This window comes from Cibotium barometz, chromosome 17, assembly GCF_041138505.1.
Source record: "Cibotium barometz isolate CiBa-2024 chromosome 17, ASM4113850v1, whole genome shotgun sequence".
NCBI lineage: Eukaryota > Viridiplantae > Streptophyta > Polypodiopsida > Cyatheales > Cibotiaceae > Cibotium > Cibotium barometz.
Window position 1 is genome coordinate 53,415,083 of NC_141062.1, and position 16,938 is coordinate 53,432,020.

The following is a 16,938-nucleotide window of genomic DNA, read 5'->3' on the forward strand; positions in this document are numbered from 1 at the left end:
TCCACGGGATGGATTCACAAATCCTGAAAGTGGATGTGCGAACTTGGAAGACACATCCCATGGATGGGGGGTTGTTTGGAATTGAAAAAACAACAAAGTGAACTATCTTATTTGCAACTATGTATAACCAATAAACCTCTTAGAGAACGTTCATCTTATATGCTTCTCTTTCGAATGATATTTTTGCGAGAATCGGATGCATGTATTAGCCACAATAAATGTCATGGAAAAAATTGAGACAAAGTTTATGAAACCTAATGAGAAAGAGGAAGTGCCAATCATCACCACAATATGGATGCTAGAACCCTCAGTTTGATGATGAACCAATCTAAGGAAATCTCTTCGGAAGAGTAGGAATCTGAGTCTGATTAAGAGAAAGAAGCCTTGTTTTCAGCCGCCGCAAGGTTGAAATTTTGAAAATGGATGAAGAAGAAATGTTACCAACAAGCAAACCGTGAGATTCTTAAAAAAGGACCCACATATACACAATGGCTAAGATACATCGAAGCCATTGAAGTTCATGAGGAATTTTCTAAAAATTGGGGGAGGATTAATCCAGATAATGTTACAAACCCCATGGGAGCCATAAATTATCCAGGATCCCCCTGAACTCATAAGATCAACGAAGGAAGCACAACAAAGCTTTGGCTGATGCGAAATGAGAGGCAAAAAGAGTTTTAGCAAGAAGGAAGGAGAATTATGAGGAGCCCAATTTGTGATGACAAAAGGTTCCCAGCCATTTCAAATCCTTTGATGTGGATGAGAGGAAAGTATTTCACCTACATGCACAACATCTAAGTGGTAATCAAACAATATCCTCATGTGATGGACTTGTAGAGGTTAAAGAGGTGAATATTATTGATAGCTCTATTATAAAAGAATTTAAGGATTTGCTTGGAGTTATAAGGACATGAAGGGAGTGCTACCGAAAGTGGTGCAACACACCATTCCTGTCATGGAAGGTTCGAGGGCCAGCGGGTAAAGCAGTGTCCCTACCGAATGAATCCAAAATATTCAGCAATTCTAAAGAAGGAAATTGATAAACTCATTATTGCGGATTTACGAAATTGAGCATGCGGGTTAGGTATCACCAATTGTGATCGTACCCATCAAGAAAAGCAGAAAACTTTGAGTGTGCGTTGACGTGAAGAAGGTGAATGTGGTAACCTGCCGCCCTAATCATTACCCATTGCCATATACAAAGCACATGCTAGAAAGGGTGGGGTAGGTGTAAAAGCCTATAGTTTCTTGGACGAGTTCTTAGGATACAAGCAAGTATCCATTGCGCCTGAGGGCCAACATAAACCTACTTTCACCACCACATGGGAAACTTTTGATATAGGGCCATGCCATTTGGATTGAATAACACTCCCACAACCTTCCAGAGATTAATGAGCAGCATAGCCTTTAAGGATTACCTATAGAAATGGCTGGAGGTATTTATTGATGATCTTTGTGTACATTTGCAATGGTTGGACCATTTAGCTTGCCTAAAAAAGGTGTTTGAGAGGTGTTGATTGTATCACATATCCTTAAACCCTTTCAAATGTGAATTTTAGGTAAAACATAGAGTAATATTGGGGCATATTATGTCTAAAAATGGGATCTCCACATATGATAGTAAGGTAAAACTCATCCTAGAACTAACACCAACTACAAGGGAGAAAAACAATTTATGGGACATGTCAGCTATTATCGGAGGTATATCATTTTGTATGCTGATGTTGCCATGCCATTGTATAAGATTTTGATTGTCTTTGAATGGAAAAAAAGAGTGTCAACAGGCATACGATGAATTAAAGAGGGCATTAGCCAGTGTGCCCATCTTGAGACTACCGAATTGGGACCTCATGCTCCATGTGCATATCGATGCATCAAATTTCACAATTGGGTGTGTTTTAGTACAACCAAGGGAGCATAAATTGGATTACCCAATATTATTCAACAAGTTGATAGCTCAATGAAGCACATAGGTGTATGCGGTGAAAAAGTACAGACACTATGTGTTGGCAAATAATTTCATTGTCTTTGTGGATCATCAAGCTTTGTTGTATCTAGTCAACAAGTCTTGCAGGTCAGTCCGAATTACATGTTGGTTGTTGCTATTGATGGAGTTTAACTTTACAGTCAGAGAATGAGAAAAGGATCATAACATGTACTGGTAGACCATATCTTGCAAGGATACCTACAAGGAAGCTCCCACTGGTGTTGATGATGAATTACCAGATGTTTCTCTATCAAAATTAGATCTAGTACTGAAATGGGAGTAAAGAAATCTCTGAGTATCTCGCCTATGGGTTTCCACAGAACAAGCCATTAAACAAGGATAAACAAGGATAGGATGATGACCTATTAAATTAGCCACACCTTATTAGTTAATTATTGCCAGTTAATTATATAAGTTACATAAAAATCACATGTTGAGATAATGTGTCAAGGAGGATGAATTCCTGACCATCTTGGAGGAGGCTCAAAGTGGAATCACTAAAGGACACTTTGCTGGCAAAGTAATGACAAGCAAAATCTTGCAAGTTTGGTTATGATGGTGGCCAACTATTAGTGATGCCATAGAATTTGTCAAACACTATGATGAATGTCAGCACTTTAACATTCCCCATAACAAGACAAAATGCCTTTGATGTCAGTCATTTTGTGAAAAAACCCTTTGAGAAATGGGGAATAGATTTTGTTGGACCCATTAGCCCCCAGCTGGGTACATAATTGTGGCTACTTACTATTTCACAAAATGGGCAGAAGCAAAAGCTACTCAAAAGGTAGATGCTCATACAAATGCTAAATTTCTATATGAGCACATCATATCCAAATTTGAGTGTCCTTGGAGCTAGTTAATGATAAGGGCTCCCATTTTATTCAATGAGGTCATTAAGCACCTATTGTGATAAGATTTATGGTGATACACTATAATTCATCGCCCTACTACCCTAAATGGGCAAGAAAAAAGTATGAATAAAGTCCTTTGTGGGTATCTTAACCAAAACTATGGAAGCTATCAAAAATGATTGGGAACATAGCCAACATATACAATGTGGTTCTATAAGACCTCCTATAAGATAGCCACAGGATAAACTCCTTTTTAGCTCACCTAAGGAATTGAGGCAGTGATGCCTATGGAATATTTGGTGCCCAGCTTGAGGGTAGCTATCAAATAATGTCTAAGCGAGAATGCTCTAGCTAAAAGATTGGTCAAACTAGAAAAGCTTCATGAGAGTTAAGAGTAACTACATGTCATGATCGTAGAAAGCTCAAATGCAAATCGTGGATTGACCACAACTTGAAATCTAAAGAGCTCCAGGAAGGCAACCTAGTACTTATGTAGAGGGTTGGTTCTTCCAAGCAAAGAATATTGAAATACCAAGGGTTAGTACTTATGTAGAGGGTTGGTTCTTCCAAGCAAAAAATATTAAAATACCAAGGGTTAGGGCCATTCACAATTGCGAAACTCACCCCCCAAGGTGAGACTATTGATGGCATTGAGATGCAAGGCTCCAAAAATGGTAGCAAACTTAAGAAATACTTTGGGCCCTTAACCCAAGACATGTTGGAACAAGCACGCAAAAAGAAGCAATAAAATTTGAGACAAGAAAGGCTCAAAAAATAATCACAAACAGAATCAAAGCCACATCAGCTAGAGTTAAAAGTGTGAATGCAGGAACCATAAGAGCTTTTGGATGTTCAAAAGTTAATGTTTTTACCAGAAATAATCCTTAGTCATGCCTACATGTGCTTTAGAAGATGAAATGTTACTTGAACAAAGTTGGATCTCTATTGTAACTTGAGAAGTCAATTGTTGGGAGCAAAGGATTATCCACTTGTCATTTGGGGCTACAAATATACATTACCGTTATGCTGGCCACTATCGCAAATTTGAGCAACCAAGGCCAACCACAATGCTACTATGCCTTCCTACACTGGAGACACCACAAGTATCCTAGAAGGAGAAAATAAGTGTGGTAGGAAGAGGCTTGAATTTGACTCCATAGCGCAATTCTAAGCAGTAGTAGCCTCATGTTCAGTGCTATTGGGTTCCCAAAAAACTATTAAAAGAACGGGGATATTATGAAGTGAATAGGAAAATATGGCTAGCCAATGTGATTGTAGACCAGTAGTACCAGCTATGGAGGGCGGAAGACGTCCATAGCTATGGATGAGAGAGAGAGAGAGAGAGAGAGAGAGAGAGAGAGAGAGAGAGAGAGAGAGATGTAATAAAGCTCAAAGGAGAGAGATAGTGAGATTGTGCAACTCAATGATTTTAGATTTGATGGATGTGTGAATCCTTCACCATGTACATTGCTTTTGTAGGCATAAAGCCTTATCTTTGACCCATTCACACATAATAGGACAATGACACATGGCATGGCCTATGACATTACTACTTACTACATGCAAATATAATATCCAGTCTTTAGAGGCTGTTCACACACATAACACATACATAAGCAAGACCTTGATACCAACAATCCCCCCCTCAAGGGATTGCCTCATACTGTGTCAAGGATAAATCTAGGCTCATGGCTCTAGTTTCTCATGTTGAGATATCGAGCTCAACTAGTGCTATGGAGGACATTGATGAACCACCTGGGTGATAGCTTCCGCACTTACGTCACTAGCATGGTTGGTGCGATTATGGTTAATATGCCGCCAGTGGATGATAGCCTGTGTGACAACCACTTTGGAGTACTAGAGTTATGGCATAGTTATAGAGCCAGGTCATATAGTCGAGTTCACACTATCAATTAACCATTTTGTATGTTTTCGTAGGAGAGTACTTTCCCTTTATGTATGTACTCTTACCTTTTAGTTATATGGTTGTTAGAGAAGAGAAGAAGATAGAAGAAAATTTAGCCATCCATCTCTCTTGTGTCTTGCACTCTTTTGTGTGAGTGTGTTTGCTTGTAAGGGAACTCAATCTCTCTCTCTCTCCCCCACAGTCTCTTTATAGTATCAGAGCTCCGATTTATGTGAAAGCTAAGGAGGAAAGCAAGAGGCATGAACAAGCAAGAGGCATGAACAAGCAAGGAAGGAAGCCGTACACAAGTAAGAGCATCACTGTCTCTTTCTCTTCTTGGTTTAGGTACAACACCCCTCGGTAGCTTTGGGAGCTACACATCTCCAATTGAGGAGCTATCTTTGTAGGCTTGGAGATGCATGTGTGATATGAAGTACTTTGTATTGAGGTTTTTTTGGTCAAAATTGCATTTTTAGCACGTCTCGGTCTCCATTCTATCATTGCAAGGTATTTTCAGGAAGTTCTGTCTGAGAATTGACTCTAGTCAAAATATGGTTATTGTAGTGCAACAGTGTATTTTGGGAGTGTAGATAGTGTTTGCACATATATTATTGACATTGGGTGTATGTACATGTACTTTGGTCAGATCTGGTGACCTACAGGTTATATTGAAGTACCGCTACAGTAGCACAGTAAATACTGATGTGTTATAGGCTGCATACAGAAATTGTATGTTACAATTTTTTTATTGTTATAAGAAAACATGTCTGGTGACAGAATCAATTAGATTGTTAGTGAGAAGCTGGACAAGAACAACTTCCATGCTTGGAATTTCAAAATGACCAATTTCCTTATGGGTAAAGGATTTTGGGACTGTCGAAAGAGACAATGAGGAGCCTCCTGAGTTGTCTGAAAAGAGAATGCCACTCCAACAAACATAAAGGCATTTAAAGATTGGAACCAGGGTGCAAGGAAAGTCATGTATTAGCTTTCAATTAGTGGCACAGACATGATGACAGAACACATACAGGATGCCAACACTCTAGCAATTGCGTGGTAGAATCTGATGCAGATGTTCCAGACCAACATAAAGGTAAGAAAATTTCAGCTAAAGCAAGAGCTGCATACTGTGGGGAAAAGAAAATCATGTTAAGGGCATTGTTGAATGCCTTGGGTCTATCAATGTATTGGTGGAAGATGATGACTTTGGTAAGTGTTTGTTTTTGAATAGGCTTGGCAACAAAGAGTACAAGCCATTCAAGACCTCAATTGCAGTCAGGGAGAATATTCCTAATTTTCAGAACTTGGTGTCTATGCTGATCATAGAAGAAAAGTCTTTAGGTGAGAACTCTTCTTCACACAAAGTAAGAACACATCATAACATGCCTTCTAATTTAGGTAGAGGTAGAGGTAGAGGTAGAGGTAGAGGTCGTGGTCAAGGGCAAGGTGGCAGCCAACAAGGAAATCAGAATTTTGGACAACAATAGTCCAATTATTCACAACAACAATCATGCACAGGTGGAAGAGGCTAGTCTAGAGGCACAGGGAGCCAAAGAGGCCAAGGTGGTTGGCAAAGAAATCATAATGCAAATATCTTATAGTGCTATTATTGTGGAAAACCAGGGCACATGGCAAAGGATTGCTATAAAAAGCAAAATGGCATTAAAAGTGGAAAGTTAGAGCAAGGAAACTATGCATCATCTAGTAAACAGGGAGGTGATGGCAAAAGTGAGTAACTGTTTGTGATGAAGCACATGCTCAGTTCCATAACAAGAGACGTGTCAAGATCTCAAGATACATGGTATATGGATTATGGTGCCTCTAATCACATGACTCAGCATGACTAGTCATGTTGAGTGGTTTAGAGACATGCAAAAAATGGAAAAATGAGGTTATGTAGAAATAAGTGATAATACTGTGCATCCCATTGCGTATGTTGGTAAAGTGCCATTGTCTACGCATGATGGTAAAATGAAGTACTTGGCAGATGTACTTCATGTTCTAAATATTACAAAGTACCTTGTTTCTGTTGGACAGATGATTGAGCAGGGTCTACAAGTGAGGTTTAATCCTCAAGGATGTTTTGTGGAAGACTTCAAAAATCACTTTCGCTTGGTTTCAAAGGGTAACAGAAATGGCAGGATGTTTACTTTAGATGTGAACATGCCAGAAGTAAAGGCAACTATGTTTGCGCGTGGAACAGGTCTCATTGCAAATAGTGATATATGTCACAAGCGCATTGGTCATGTGAATATACAGTGAATGAAGTCTATGCAGGCCCAAAATATTGTTGCAGGTTTGCCAGTTTAAGGTTGATGGTATATACAAAGTATGTGAAGCATGCCAGCTTGGTAAGCAGACCAGACATACTTTCCCACATGAAAAGCATGTCAATGTAAGACCTGTAGATGTCATACTGTAAGATTCCTCCCCCAACCCCTTTTTGATGTCTAGTATCTTCCCCTGTAATCAACCCTCTTCAGAAATATAAAGACCCTGTTGCTAACTATTTTAGCCTAGAGAGAGAAAAATTATTCTAGAGAGAGAATATTCAGATTTTGAATATTTTTGGATAGAAAAATATCTCTTATAATTCAGATGAGTTCCCCTGAAACAGAAATTCAAAAAGAATTTTCCAATGTGCAATTGGAATTAATTGGAAATAGGTATAAAGAACCTTAGTCTAAGGGTCTAGATTTTCAGAAATCTTTAGACTATGGTCCAATTAAGGTTCCTATGGACCAATAGCATCAATCCATGTGTAGGGAGGAGATAAATCCAACTTGTAAAAAGAAAATACCCAAAAATGAGTAAATGCTCACATGAGGTGAAGAGTTGAAAATGTACAAGGTTTATTAGTAAAAAATTATGAGCAATATTAAAAGTATGACATATGTAAGGAAGAGGAGTTCTTTAAAGGAGGTGCATATTTCACATAAGATGAAGAGTTGAAAATGTACAAGGTTTATTAGTAAAAAATTATGAGCAATATTAAAAGTATGACATATGTAAGGAAGAGGAGTTCTTTAAAGGAGGTGCATATTTCACATAAGATGAAGAGTTGAAAATGTACAAGGTTTATTAGTAAAGAATTATGAGCAATATTAAAAGTATGACATATGTAAGGAAGGGGAGTTCTTTAAAGGAGGTGCATATTTCACATAAGATGAAGAGTTGAAAATGTACAAGGTTTATTAGTAAAAAACTATGAGCAATATTAAAAATATGACATATGTAAGGAAGGGGAGTTCTTTAAAGGAGGTGCATATTTCACATGCTTGAATGAGTTTTAAACTCATAAAAATTGAGATATTTCATCTCTCCTCTCTCCTCATTCAAGTCTAGTTCCAAAAAGTTAGCTTAACTGACCTAAAAATGGTCAAATATTGACCAAACTGATTTAGAAAATTCTAGAATCAGTTTGTTTGGTTAGGAGCTCAATTCTTCCTATAAATAGAAGCCTCAACCTTGTTGAAAAATATATAGTGTTTATGCATCGTTACTCTACTCCACCTAAGCCAAGAACTGTGAATTCATTTAATAATTCACTAGTTTTTGGAGCTTCCCTCTTTCTTCAATCCCCATTAGTGGCTCCATCAACATACTTAACCAATTGATTGGTTGGGGGCCTCTACCGTGAACAAAGAATCAAGCAAGTTGTAAGGTAATTAGTGAATATTCATCTTTCTATAATTCCTCAATGTTTCTCTCTTCTCAACCCCTCTCAAGCTTGAGAAGTTTAATTGGTATGGTTTTTTTTAAATGCTATTGAAGTTTGAATAGTAGTGAAGAGTTACATAATTTAATAAATGCTATTGAAGTTAATTTTCATTTATGTTTAAATTCTAATGATTCTTATGTAAATTCTCTCTCTCACTCAAGAAATGGTCATACTCATGACCCATTCTCAATCCAAATCAAGCTTTTCATAAAGCTTTTCCTTAACCCAAGATTAAGCTATGCTTGAGGCCAAATTAATGGCTTTTTCTTATGCTTTTAGTTTATGTATATTGATGATTCAATCCATTATGGATTAAGGATCCAATTAGAGAATCATTTTAATTATTTTCTTAATGATAAGCTTTATCCCTTAGAAAAATTGAGATTTATCAGTCATAGCAGCGGAGCTATGGCAAAATTTTTATAAAAATTATGCATAAAAAATTTTCATTCAAAGCATAAAAAGAGGACTTCCTACCATATTCTAGGAATCATCATCCTAGATTAATTGAAAGAATTTCATTATAATCATGGAGAAATTAAATTTTAATATTATGCATAAAGGATAAATTTTTATATCAAAAGTGTTATTTTTACCATTTTTATTTTCATGCATAGAAGTATGCATAATGGATAAATTTTTATATCAAAAGTGTTACTTTTATCATTTTTACTTTCATGCATAGAAGTATGCATAAAGGATAAATTTTTATATCAAAAGTGTTATTTTTACCATTTTTATTTTCATGCATAGAAGTATGCATAATGGATAAATTTTTATATCAAAAGTGTTACTTTTATCATTTTTACTTTCATGCATAGAAGTATGCATAAAGGATAAATTTTTATATCAAAAGTGTTATTTTTACCATTTTTATTTTCATGCATAGAAGTATGCATAATGGATAAATTTTTATATCAAAAGTGTTACTTTTATCATTTTTATTTCTTACATAAAAGTATGCATAAAAGAAAATTTTTATATCAAAAGTGTTACTTTTATCATTTTTAATTTTCATGCATAGAAGTATGCATAAAGGAAAATTTTTGTATCAAAAGTGTTACTTTTATCATTTTTAATTTTCATACATAGAAGTATGCATAAAGGAAAAAATTTTATATCAAAAGTGTTACTTTTATCATATTGGATTTCATGCATATAGGTATGCATAAAAGATATTCTTTTTATACTAAAAGTATGATTTTCCTCATAAATGGATTTTATGCTTAACTTAGATGCATAAGAGAAATTCTTTTATTCTAAAAGTATAATTCCCTACCAAATTGAAATCATGCATAAGAAGATGCATAAAAGATTGATTTTAATTTCGAAAGTGTTAGTCTCCCTAAATGGAATTTATGTATAAATAAATGTGTAGAGAAATCTTATATCAAATAAAAGAATTCTTTTAAAAAAAAAAGATATGAAATGTGATAAGATGTGATAAGAGGTGTATGAGATGTGATAAGAATTGATAAGATACGTATGGAAAGTGATAGGATGTGATAAGAGGTGTGATAAGATGCTTATGAAATAAGTTAGGATGTGATAAGATGAATTAAGATGTGTATGGGGGGATGAGGTAAGAAGTGTATGTGATAGGATAAGATGTATATGGGTTGTGATAGGGCGAGAATGGATGTGATGTAAAAGATTAGATGTGAAGGTATATGGGGTTATATAAATGGGAATGTGAAAATGGATGTATGTATGTGGATGTGTGGATATGGAGATGGGAGTGTGGATGTATGAACATGAAAATGGATATATGCATGAAGATGTATATGCATAGATGTAAATGTGGATGTAGATGTGGATGTATAGATGTGAATGTGGAATGTGGATGTGGATGTATGTATGTATGTGGATGTAGATGTGGATGTATGGATGTGTATGTATGAATGTGGATATGGGATGTGGATGTATAAATGAGGATGTGAAAATGGAGGTAAGCATGTAGATGTGGATGCATGTATGTGAATGTGGAATGTGGATGTATAGATGTGGATGTATGGGAATGTGGATGTGGATGTATGTGAATGTGAATGTAGATGTGAATGTGGAATGTGGATGTATAGATGTGGATGTATGGGAATGTGGATGTGGATGTATGTGAATGTGAATGTAGATGTGGATGTATAGATGTGAATGTGGAATGTGGATGTGGATGTATGTATGTATGTGGATGTAGATGTGGATGTATGGATGTGTATGTATGAATGTGGATATGGGATGTGGATGTATAAATGAGGATGTGAAAATGGAGGTAAGCATGTAGATGTGGATGCATGGATGTGAATGTGGATGTGGATGTGGATGTGGATATGGATGTGTATGTATGAATGTGGATATGGGATGTGGATGTATAAATGAGGATGTGAAAATGGAGATAAGCATGTAGATGTGGATGTATGGATGTGAATGTGGATGTGGATGTGGATGTATGGATGTGGATATGGATGTGAATATATGATATGTGATGTGAAGGAATCTGAAGTGAAGAGATGGAAAAGGAGGTGATTGGATGAGTACACATATACATGGAATGTGGAATAAGTAATGTGGATTAATGAGGGATAATGTGAAAAAATGAGAGTTAATATAGAAACTGTATTTGTAAACTGTTTGTAAATGCTGTTTGTAAATGGCTGTTTTATGTCAAGAATGCTGGGGAAGCATTTTGACCGTCTTGTGATTAAGGTCGTGGAGACCTAACTGATAAAGTTGCAACTGCTGACGGAGAGTCAATGGAGGACGTCTCGCGTAGCAAGGTCGACCGAGGTCTTGACCAGCCTCGGTTCGATTAAAATGGTGAGCTTCCGGTACGGTGGATGAGGGACCAAGGAAGCGGCCTATGAGTGAAGCGCTAGGTCACCTGCGAAGGATCCTAGAGGGTGCTGACCATACGGTGCTCGGGCTCTGGGTCGCCTAGGATACCCACGCGTGCGTCGAGGAAGATATTGGAACAAGGAGTAAGAGTTGTTTTGTGAAACCGGGCATGGATCTGGTTGACTGACCTTGCTGGTCCTCAACGGATGAGTCCATGGCTCTTTTATATGGATCTGTTGGTTGATCTTGCTGATCTTCAACGAGAGTCCATCTTGATAAGTGATTATATTGCCGAGTATTATGGGCTAGGAACTATGGAAACGGCCTCTGTGTGGACAGGTGGTGAGCGTTCTAGTTGCCAATGATGCCATAGATACTCTGATGAAGGAATGATGGGAAATTATGAATCAACTGGATAAATTGGGAGATTGTGATCAGTGGTACTATGGTTTCATTAAAGGATTGTTTTAAAGTTAGCTGATGCTAAGAAAAAGGCAATTTTTATATTGGGTGTGTAAGTGGTATGGCTAGTTTTATGTTTGCATGAAATTCCGGCTAGGGGGCCTTGGAACTCTTTTCCTTGGTACCCGGGACAAAACCTAACCAAATTCCAAATTGGATCCCATCACTACAGTGGTTGGGCGGTTGGCTAACCCATGGGATCGGATGGGGTTAGGCTGGACTGATGGATCCGTAAACCGAGACTCAAATTCTGTTATTACGATAGATGAAGTAAGTCCCGGATAGTAATTGTTCTATGGATAGGAATCAACGGCTGTGCCTCTTGATGGGGAAAAAAGCGTTGATCCCAATGATCCAAGTGCAAGTTTCTTCCTTCATCCGACCGAGTATCTTTATAGGTGCAGTTGGATCAGCGTGATCAGTAATGATCTTGACTACGGGTAAGGGAAGTTTTTTCCGGGTTCGGTTTTGAAAAAACCGACGGATTAGTCTCTTGTCCGGATATCCGTGGACGAGACCCCGAATGTGGGACCCCTGTCCCGTGCGAGAAGTGCTACTTCTGCTGCTAGTACCTGAATCCGTTGCTCGGTGGGAGCAGGGGGATCTCACACATACATTCAGATGTATGGGGATCGACCCAACTGCAACAATTGCAAGTTGCAAGTATTATGTTTCATTCATTGACCCCACTAGGAAAGTGTGGGTTTACTTCATGAAGTAGAAAAGTGAGGTTTTTGCTCACTTTCAGAGATTTAAAGCCTTGGTCAAAAAGGAAAAAGGCATGCAAATAAAATGCCTAAGATCAGATGGTGGGGGAGAATATTTCTCCAATAAGTTCAGTGGTTTCCTCAGGAAGCAGGGAATCAAGAGACAGTTTACATGCAGGTACACTCTGCAATAGAATGGTGTTGCAGAAAGAAAAAATAGGCACATTGCAAAAGTGTCACCATTCTTATTTGAAAAAGACAGATAGAGGGATCATGCTATCAGTCATCTATGTGGATGACTTGATTATATCACTAGTGATAGTGATCTTGACATACATGATATCAAGAGGCTTTTGAAGCAAAAGTTTAAGATGAAGGATTTGGATGAGTTGTGGGATTTCTTGGGCATAGAGAGGTAGTGAGATCACCTCATGGCATTTTGTTATTGTAGAGGCAATATGGCTTGGACATGTTGTCCAAGTATGGTATGAGACAGGCTGTAAGCCTATTTTAGTGCCATTGGAGCATAACACAAAGCTTTCCGCAGATATAGGTGAGCTTTTAGAGGACCCCACTACATACAGCCAAATAGTGGGTAGCTTGATCTATATGACCATTACTAGGCCAGACTTGAGTTATGATGTTGGACTTGTGAGCTAGTTTATGTAGGCCCCTAGGAAGCCACACTTGGATGCGGCTATACAGATTTATCAGGTACATAAATTCCATAGTTGATTATGGACTTTTCTATGAGGCTGGTATAGAGATACAGCTACATGGGTACACAGATACTGATTGGGCTGGTAGTGTTGCAGACATGAGATCTACTAATGGTTTATATTCTTATTTGGGTGTGTTGTTGTGAGTTGGAGCAGTAAGAAGTAGCCAACAGTTGCCTTGTGTCGAGTACAGAGGCAAAGTACAAGGGTGCTTCTATGGCAGTTGTGAGGTAGCTTGGTTTTAGAAGCCACTTGGTGATATGGGTGAGCCCGTGGATAGGGTAGTTGTCATTTATTGTGACAACATGAGTAGCATACAATTGGCCAGTAACCCAATATACCATGCTAGAACAAAGAACATTGAGGTGCACTATCAATTTGTGTGAGGAAGAAGGTTCTAGCAGCAAGTGATGATGACAAAGGATCAAGTGGCTGACATCTTCACGAAGGCATAGGGCATAGAGAAGCTCCATAGGTTTAGGAGCTTACTTGGAGTGCAGTGTGTGGAGTTGACGTCAAGGGGGAGTGTTGAGACATCGATCTCAACTAGTGCTATGGGGCGGACATTGATGACCCACCTGGGTGATAGCTTCCTCACTTATGTCACTAGCACAGTTGGTGCAATTATGGTTTATACGCTGTCAGTGGATGATAGTGTGACAATCACTTTGGAGTCCTAGAGTTATAGCATAGTTATAGAGCCAGCTCATATAGTCGGGTTTACACTATAGACTGACCATTTTGTATGTTGTTGCAGGAGAGTACTTTCCCTTTATGTATGTACTCTTATCTTTTAGTTATATGGTTGTAGAGAAGAGAAGAAGATAGAAGAAAATTTAGCCATCCATCTCTCTTGTGTCTTGCTCTCTTGTGTGTGTGTTTGCTTGCAAGGGAACTCAAGCTCTCTCTCTCCCCCATGTTCTCTTTATCTCATGCCAGTAATGTGTGTGTGTGTGTGTGTTTGCTTGCAAGGGAACTCAAGCTCTCTCTCTCCCCCATGTTCTCTTTATCTCATGCCAGTAATGGGTTCCTAAGGGTAGAGACAAACAAAGGATTAAGTCACACACACAAATGATATAGACCAAATTATTACATCTCATTTTAGGGGACATCCCAGGCAGAGTACCCTACACACATATCTTGGACTAAAAGGCCCATTCGTCATAACAATAGTTAGTTTTCTCTTTGGAAAGCTCTTCCTCTTCAGCAACATTTGCAGTGATCTTCTTGGAATAACAATCTTTCTCAAGATGATTGTTCTTACCACAAATAGCAGAAGATTTAATGTGAAGAAAACCTTTTCCAAATGATTACTTTTACCACACAATTTGTGAAAGATCCCTGCCGGATTCGAGGGTGCTAGCAGCAGAAGTAGCACTTCTTGCGCGGGGCAGGATCCCTCACTCGGGGCCTTACCCACGGATATCTAGACAAGAGACTAATCCCTTGGTTCTTCAAAAACCAAACCCAGAAAAACTCCCCCTACCAGAAAGCACGGGCGATTCCTCCAGGATATTTGTACTCTAACGTTGTCAGGGTCCTTACTGACCAAACTGATCCGACCGAACCTATGAGTCACTTGGTCAGATCAAGGAAGAAACTTGCACTTGGATCATAGAAACCAACGCTTTTTTCCCCATCGAGAGAAACAACCGTTGATTCTTTTTCTATAGAACAATTACTATTCGGGATTTACTTTAACTATCGTACTATAACAGAATTGAGTCTCATTTTACGGATCCATCAGTCCAGCCTCTAACCCCATCCACCAGCCCCATGGGTTAGCCAACTGCACAACCACTGTAGTGATGGGATCCAATTAGAAATTTGGTTAGGTTTTGTCCCGGGTACCAGGGAAAAGAGTTCCTAGGCCCCCAAGCCGGATATTCATGCAAATTTAACGCCAGTCACACCACTAACACACCCAATATGAAATTACCTTTTTCACAGATTCAGCTATCTTTAAAACAACAATTTAATGAAACCACAGTGTCACTGATCATAATCCTCCAAAATATCCGGTTGAATCCTAATTTCCAATCATTCCTTCATCGGTGTACCTATGGCATCATTGGCAACCAAAATGCTCACCACCTGTCCCTCAGTTCCTAGCTCATAGTACTCGACAATATATTCACTTATAAAAATCAAGATGGAATCTCCGTTAAAGATCAGCAAGGACTCATCCTTTGAAGACCAGCGAGGTCAATCAACCAGATCCATGCCCGGATTCAAAAAACAACTCTTACTCCTTGATCCAATATCTTCCACGACGCATGTGTGGGTATCTTCAACGACCCAGAGCCCGAGCATCGTATGGTCAGCACCCTCTAGAATCCTTTGCAGGTCACCTAGCGCTTCACTCATAGGCCGCTTCCTTGGTCCCTCATCCATCGTACCGGAAGCTCACCATTTAAATCGAGGCTGGTCAAGACCTCGGTCGACCTTGCTACGCGAGACATCCTCCGTTGACTCTCCGTCAACTGTTGCAACTTTATCAGTTAGGTCTCCACGACCTCATTCTCAAGACAGTCAAAATGCTTCCCCAGCATTATTGACATAAAACAGTCATTTAAAAACAGGTCATAAATACAGTTTCTATAATGAACTCTCGTCTTTCACATTGTTCCACATTTGTCCACATTACTTAATCCATATCCAATTCATATGTATTCCTATTCTCATCCAATCACATCATTTTTCATCTCATCACATCTTTCCTCATTTATCCTCATCACATCTCATCCACTTGCATCTACCCATATTTACATCCCATCACACCTCATTCATTTACATCACATATCATTCATTCACATCCATCTCAATTTACATCACATTCATTTCACATTTCATCTCATTCATTCTTATTCCGATTCACATCTCATCCATTCACATTCCATATCATTCCTTTACATCCGATTCACATGACATCACATCTCATTCATTCTCACATCCTGATTCACATCACGTTACATCTCATCCATTCACTCACATCGACATCACATCCTTTCACATACACATACACATCCACATCCATTCTTCCACATACACATCCACATCCATTCTTCCACATACACATCCACATCCATTCTTTCACATGCTATTCCCATTTAGTAGCTTTTTCTAGTTTGATTCCGATAATGGGACTTTTTCTAAATTTCTACCAATTGCTTGGCCTAATTAAAGGTTCCTTTTCTCGAACGACTATTTCTATATTCCTTCTCAATTCCTCAATTGAATTATATTCAATATTCCTCTTTTGAATAAAAGAATTCATGGGATCTACAGAAATCACTTCTACCCATATTTCCACTTTTGATAAATAATCATAAATTGAATTATACTAAAAATTCCTCTTCTTTCCATTTAATTTCTTGGATCTCAAATACCATGGGAATTCCTCTTTTTTGCATTTAATTATTTGCATTCCAATGTCATGGAAATTTCTCTTTTATCATCAATATTTTTCATAATAAAATACCCATTAATTCAATATGCTAGGAATTTCTCTTTTCCTATCTAAATGATGGAATTCCAAATGTCATAGGAATTCCTCTTTTACCATTTAAATATTTCTCGTAGATAAAATAAATTTATCTAAAATTCATCTTTGAATTTAAATAAAATACCCATTAATTCAATATGCTAGGAATTTCTCTTTTTCCATCTAAATGATGGAATTCCTCTTTTACCATTTAAATATTTCTCATAGATAAATTAAATTTATCTAAAATTCATCTTTGAATTTGAATA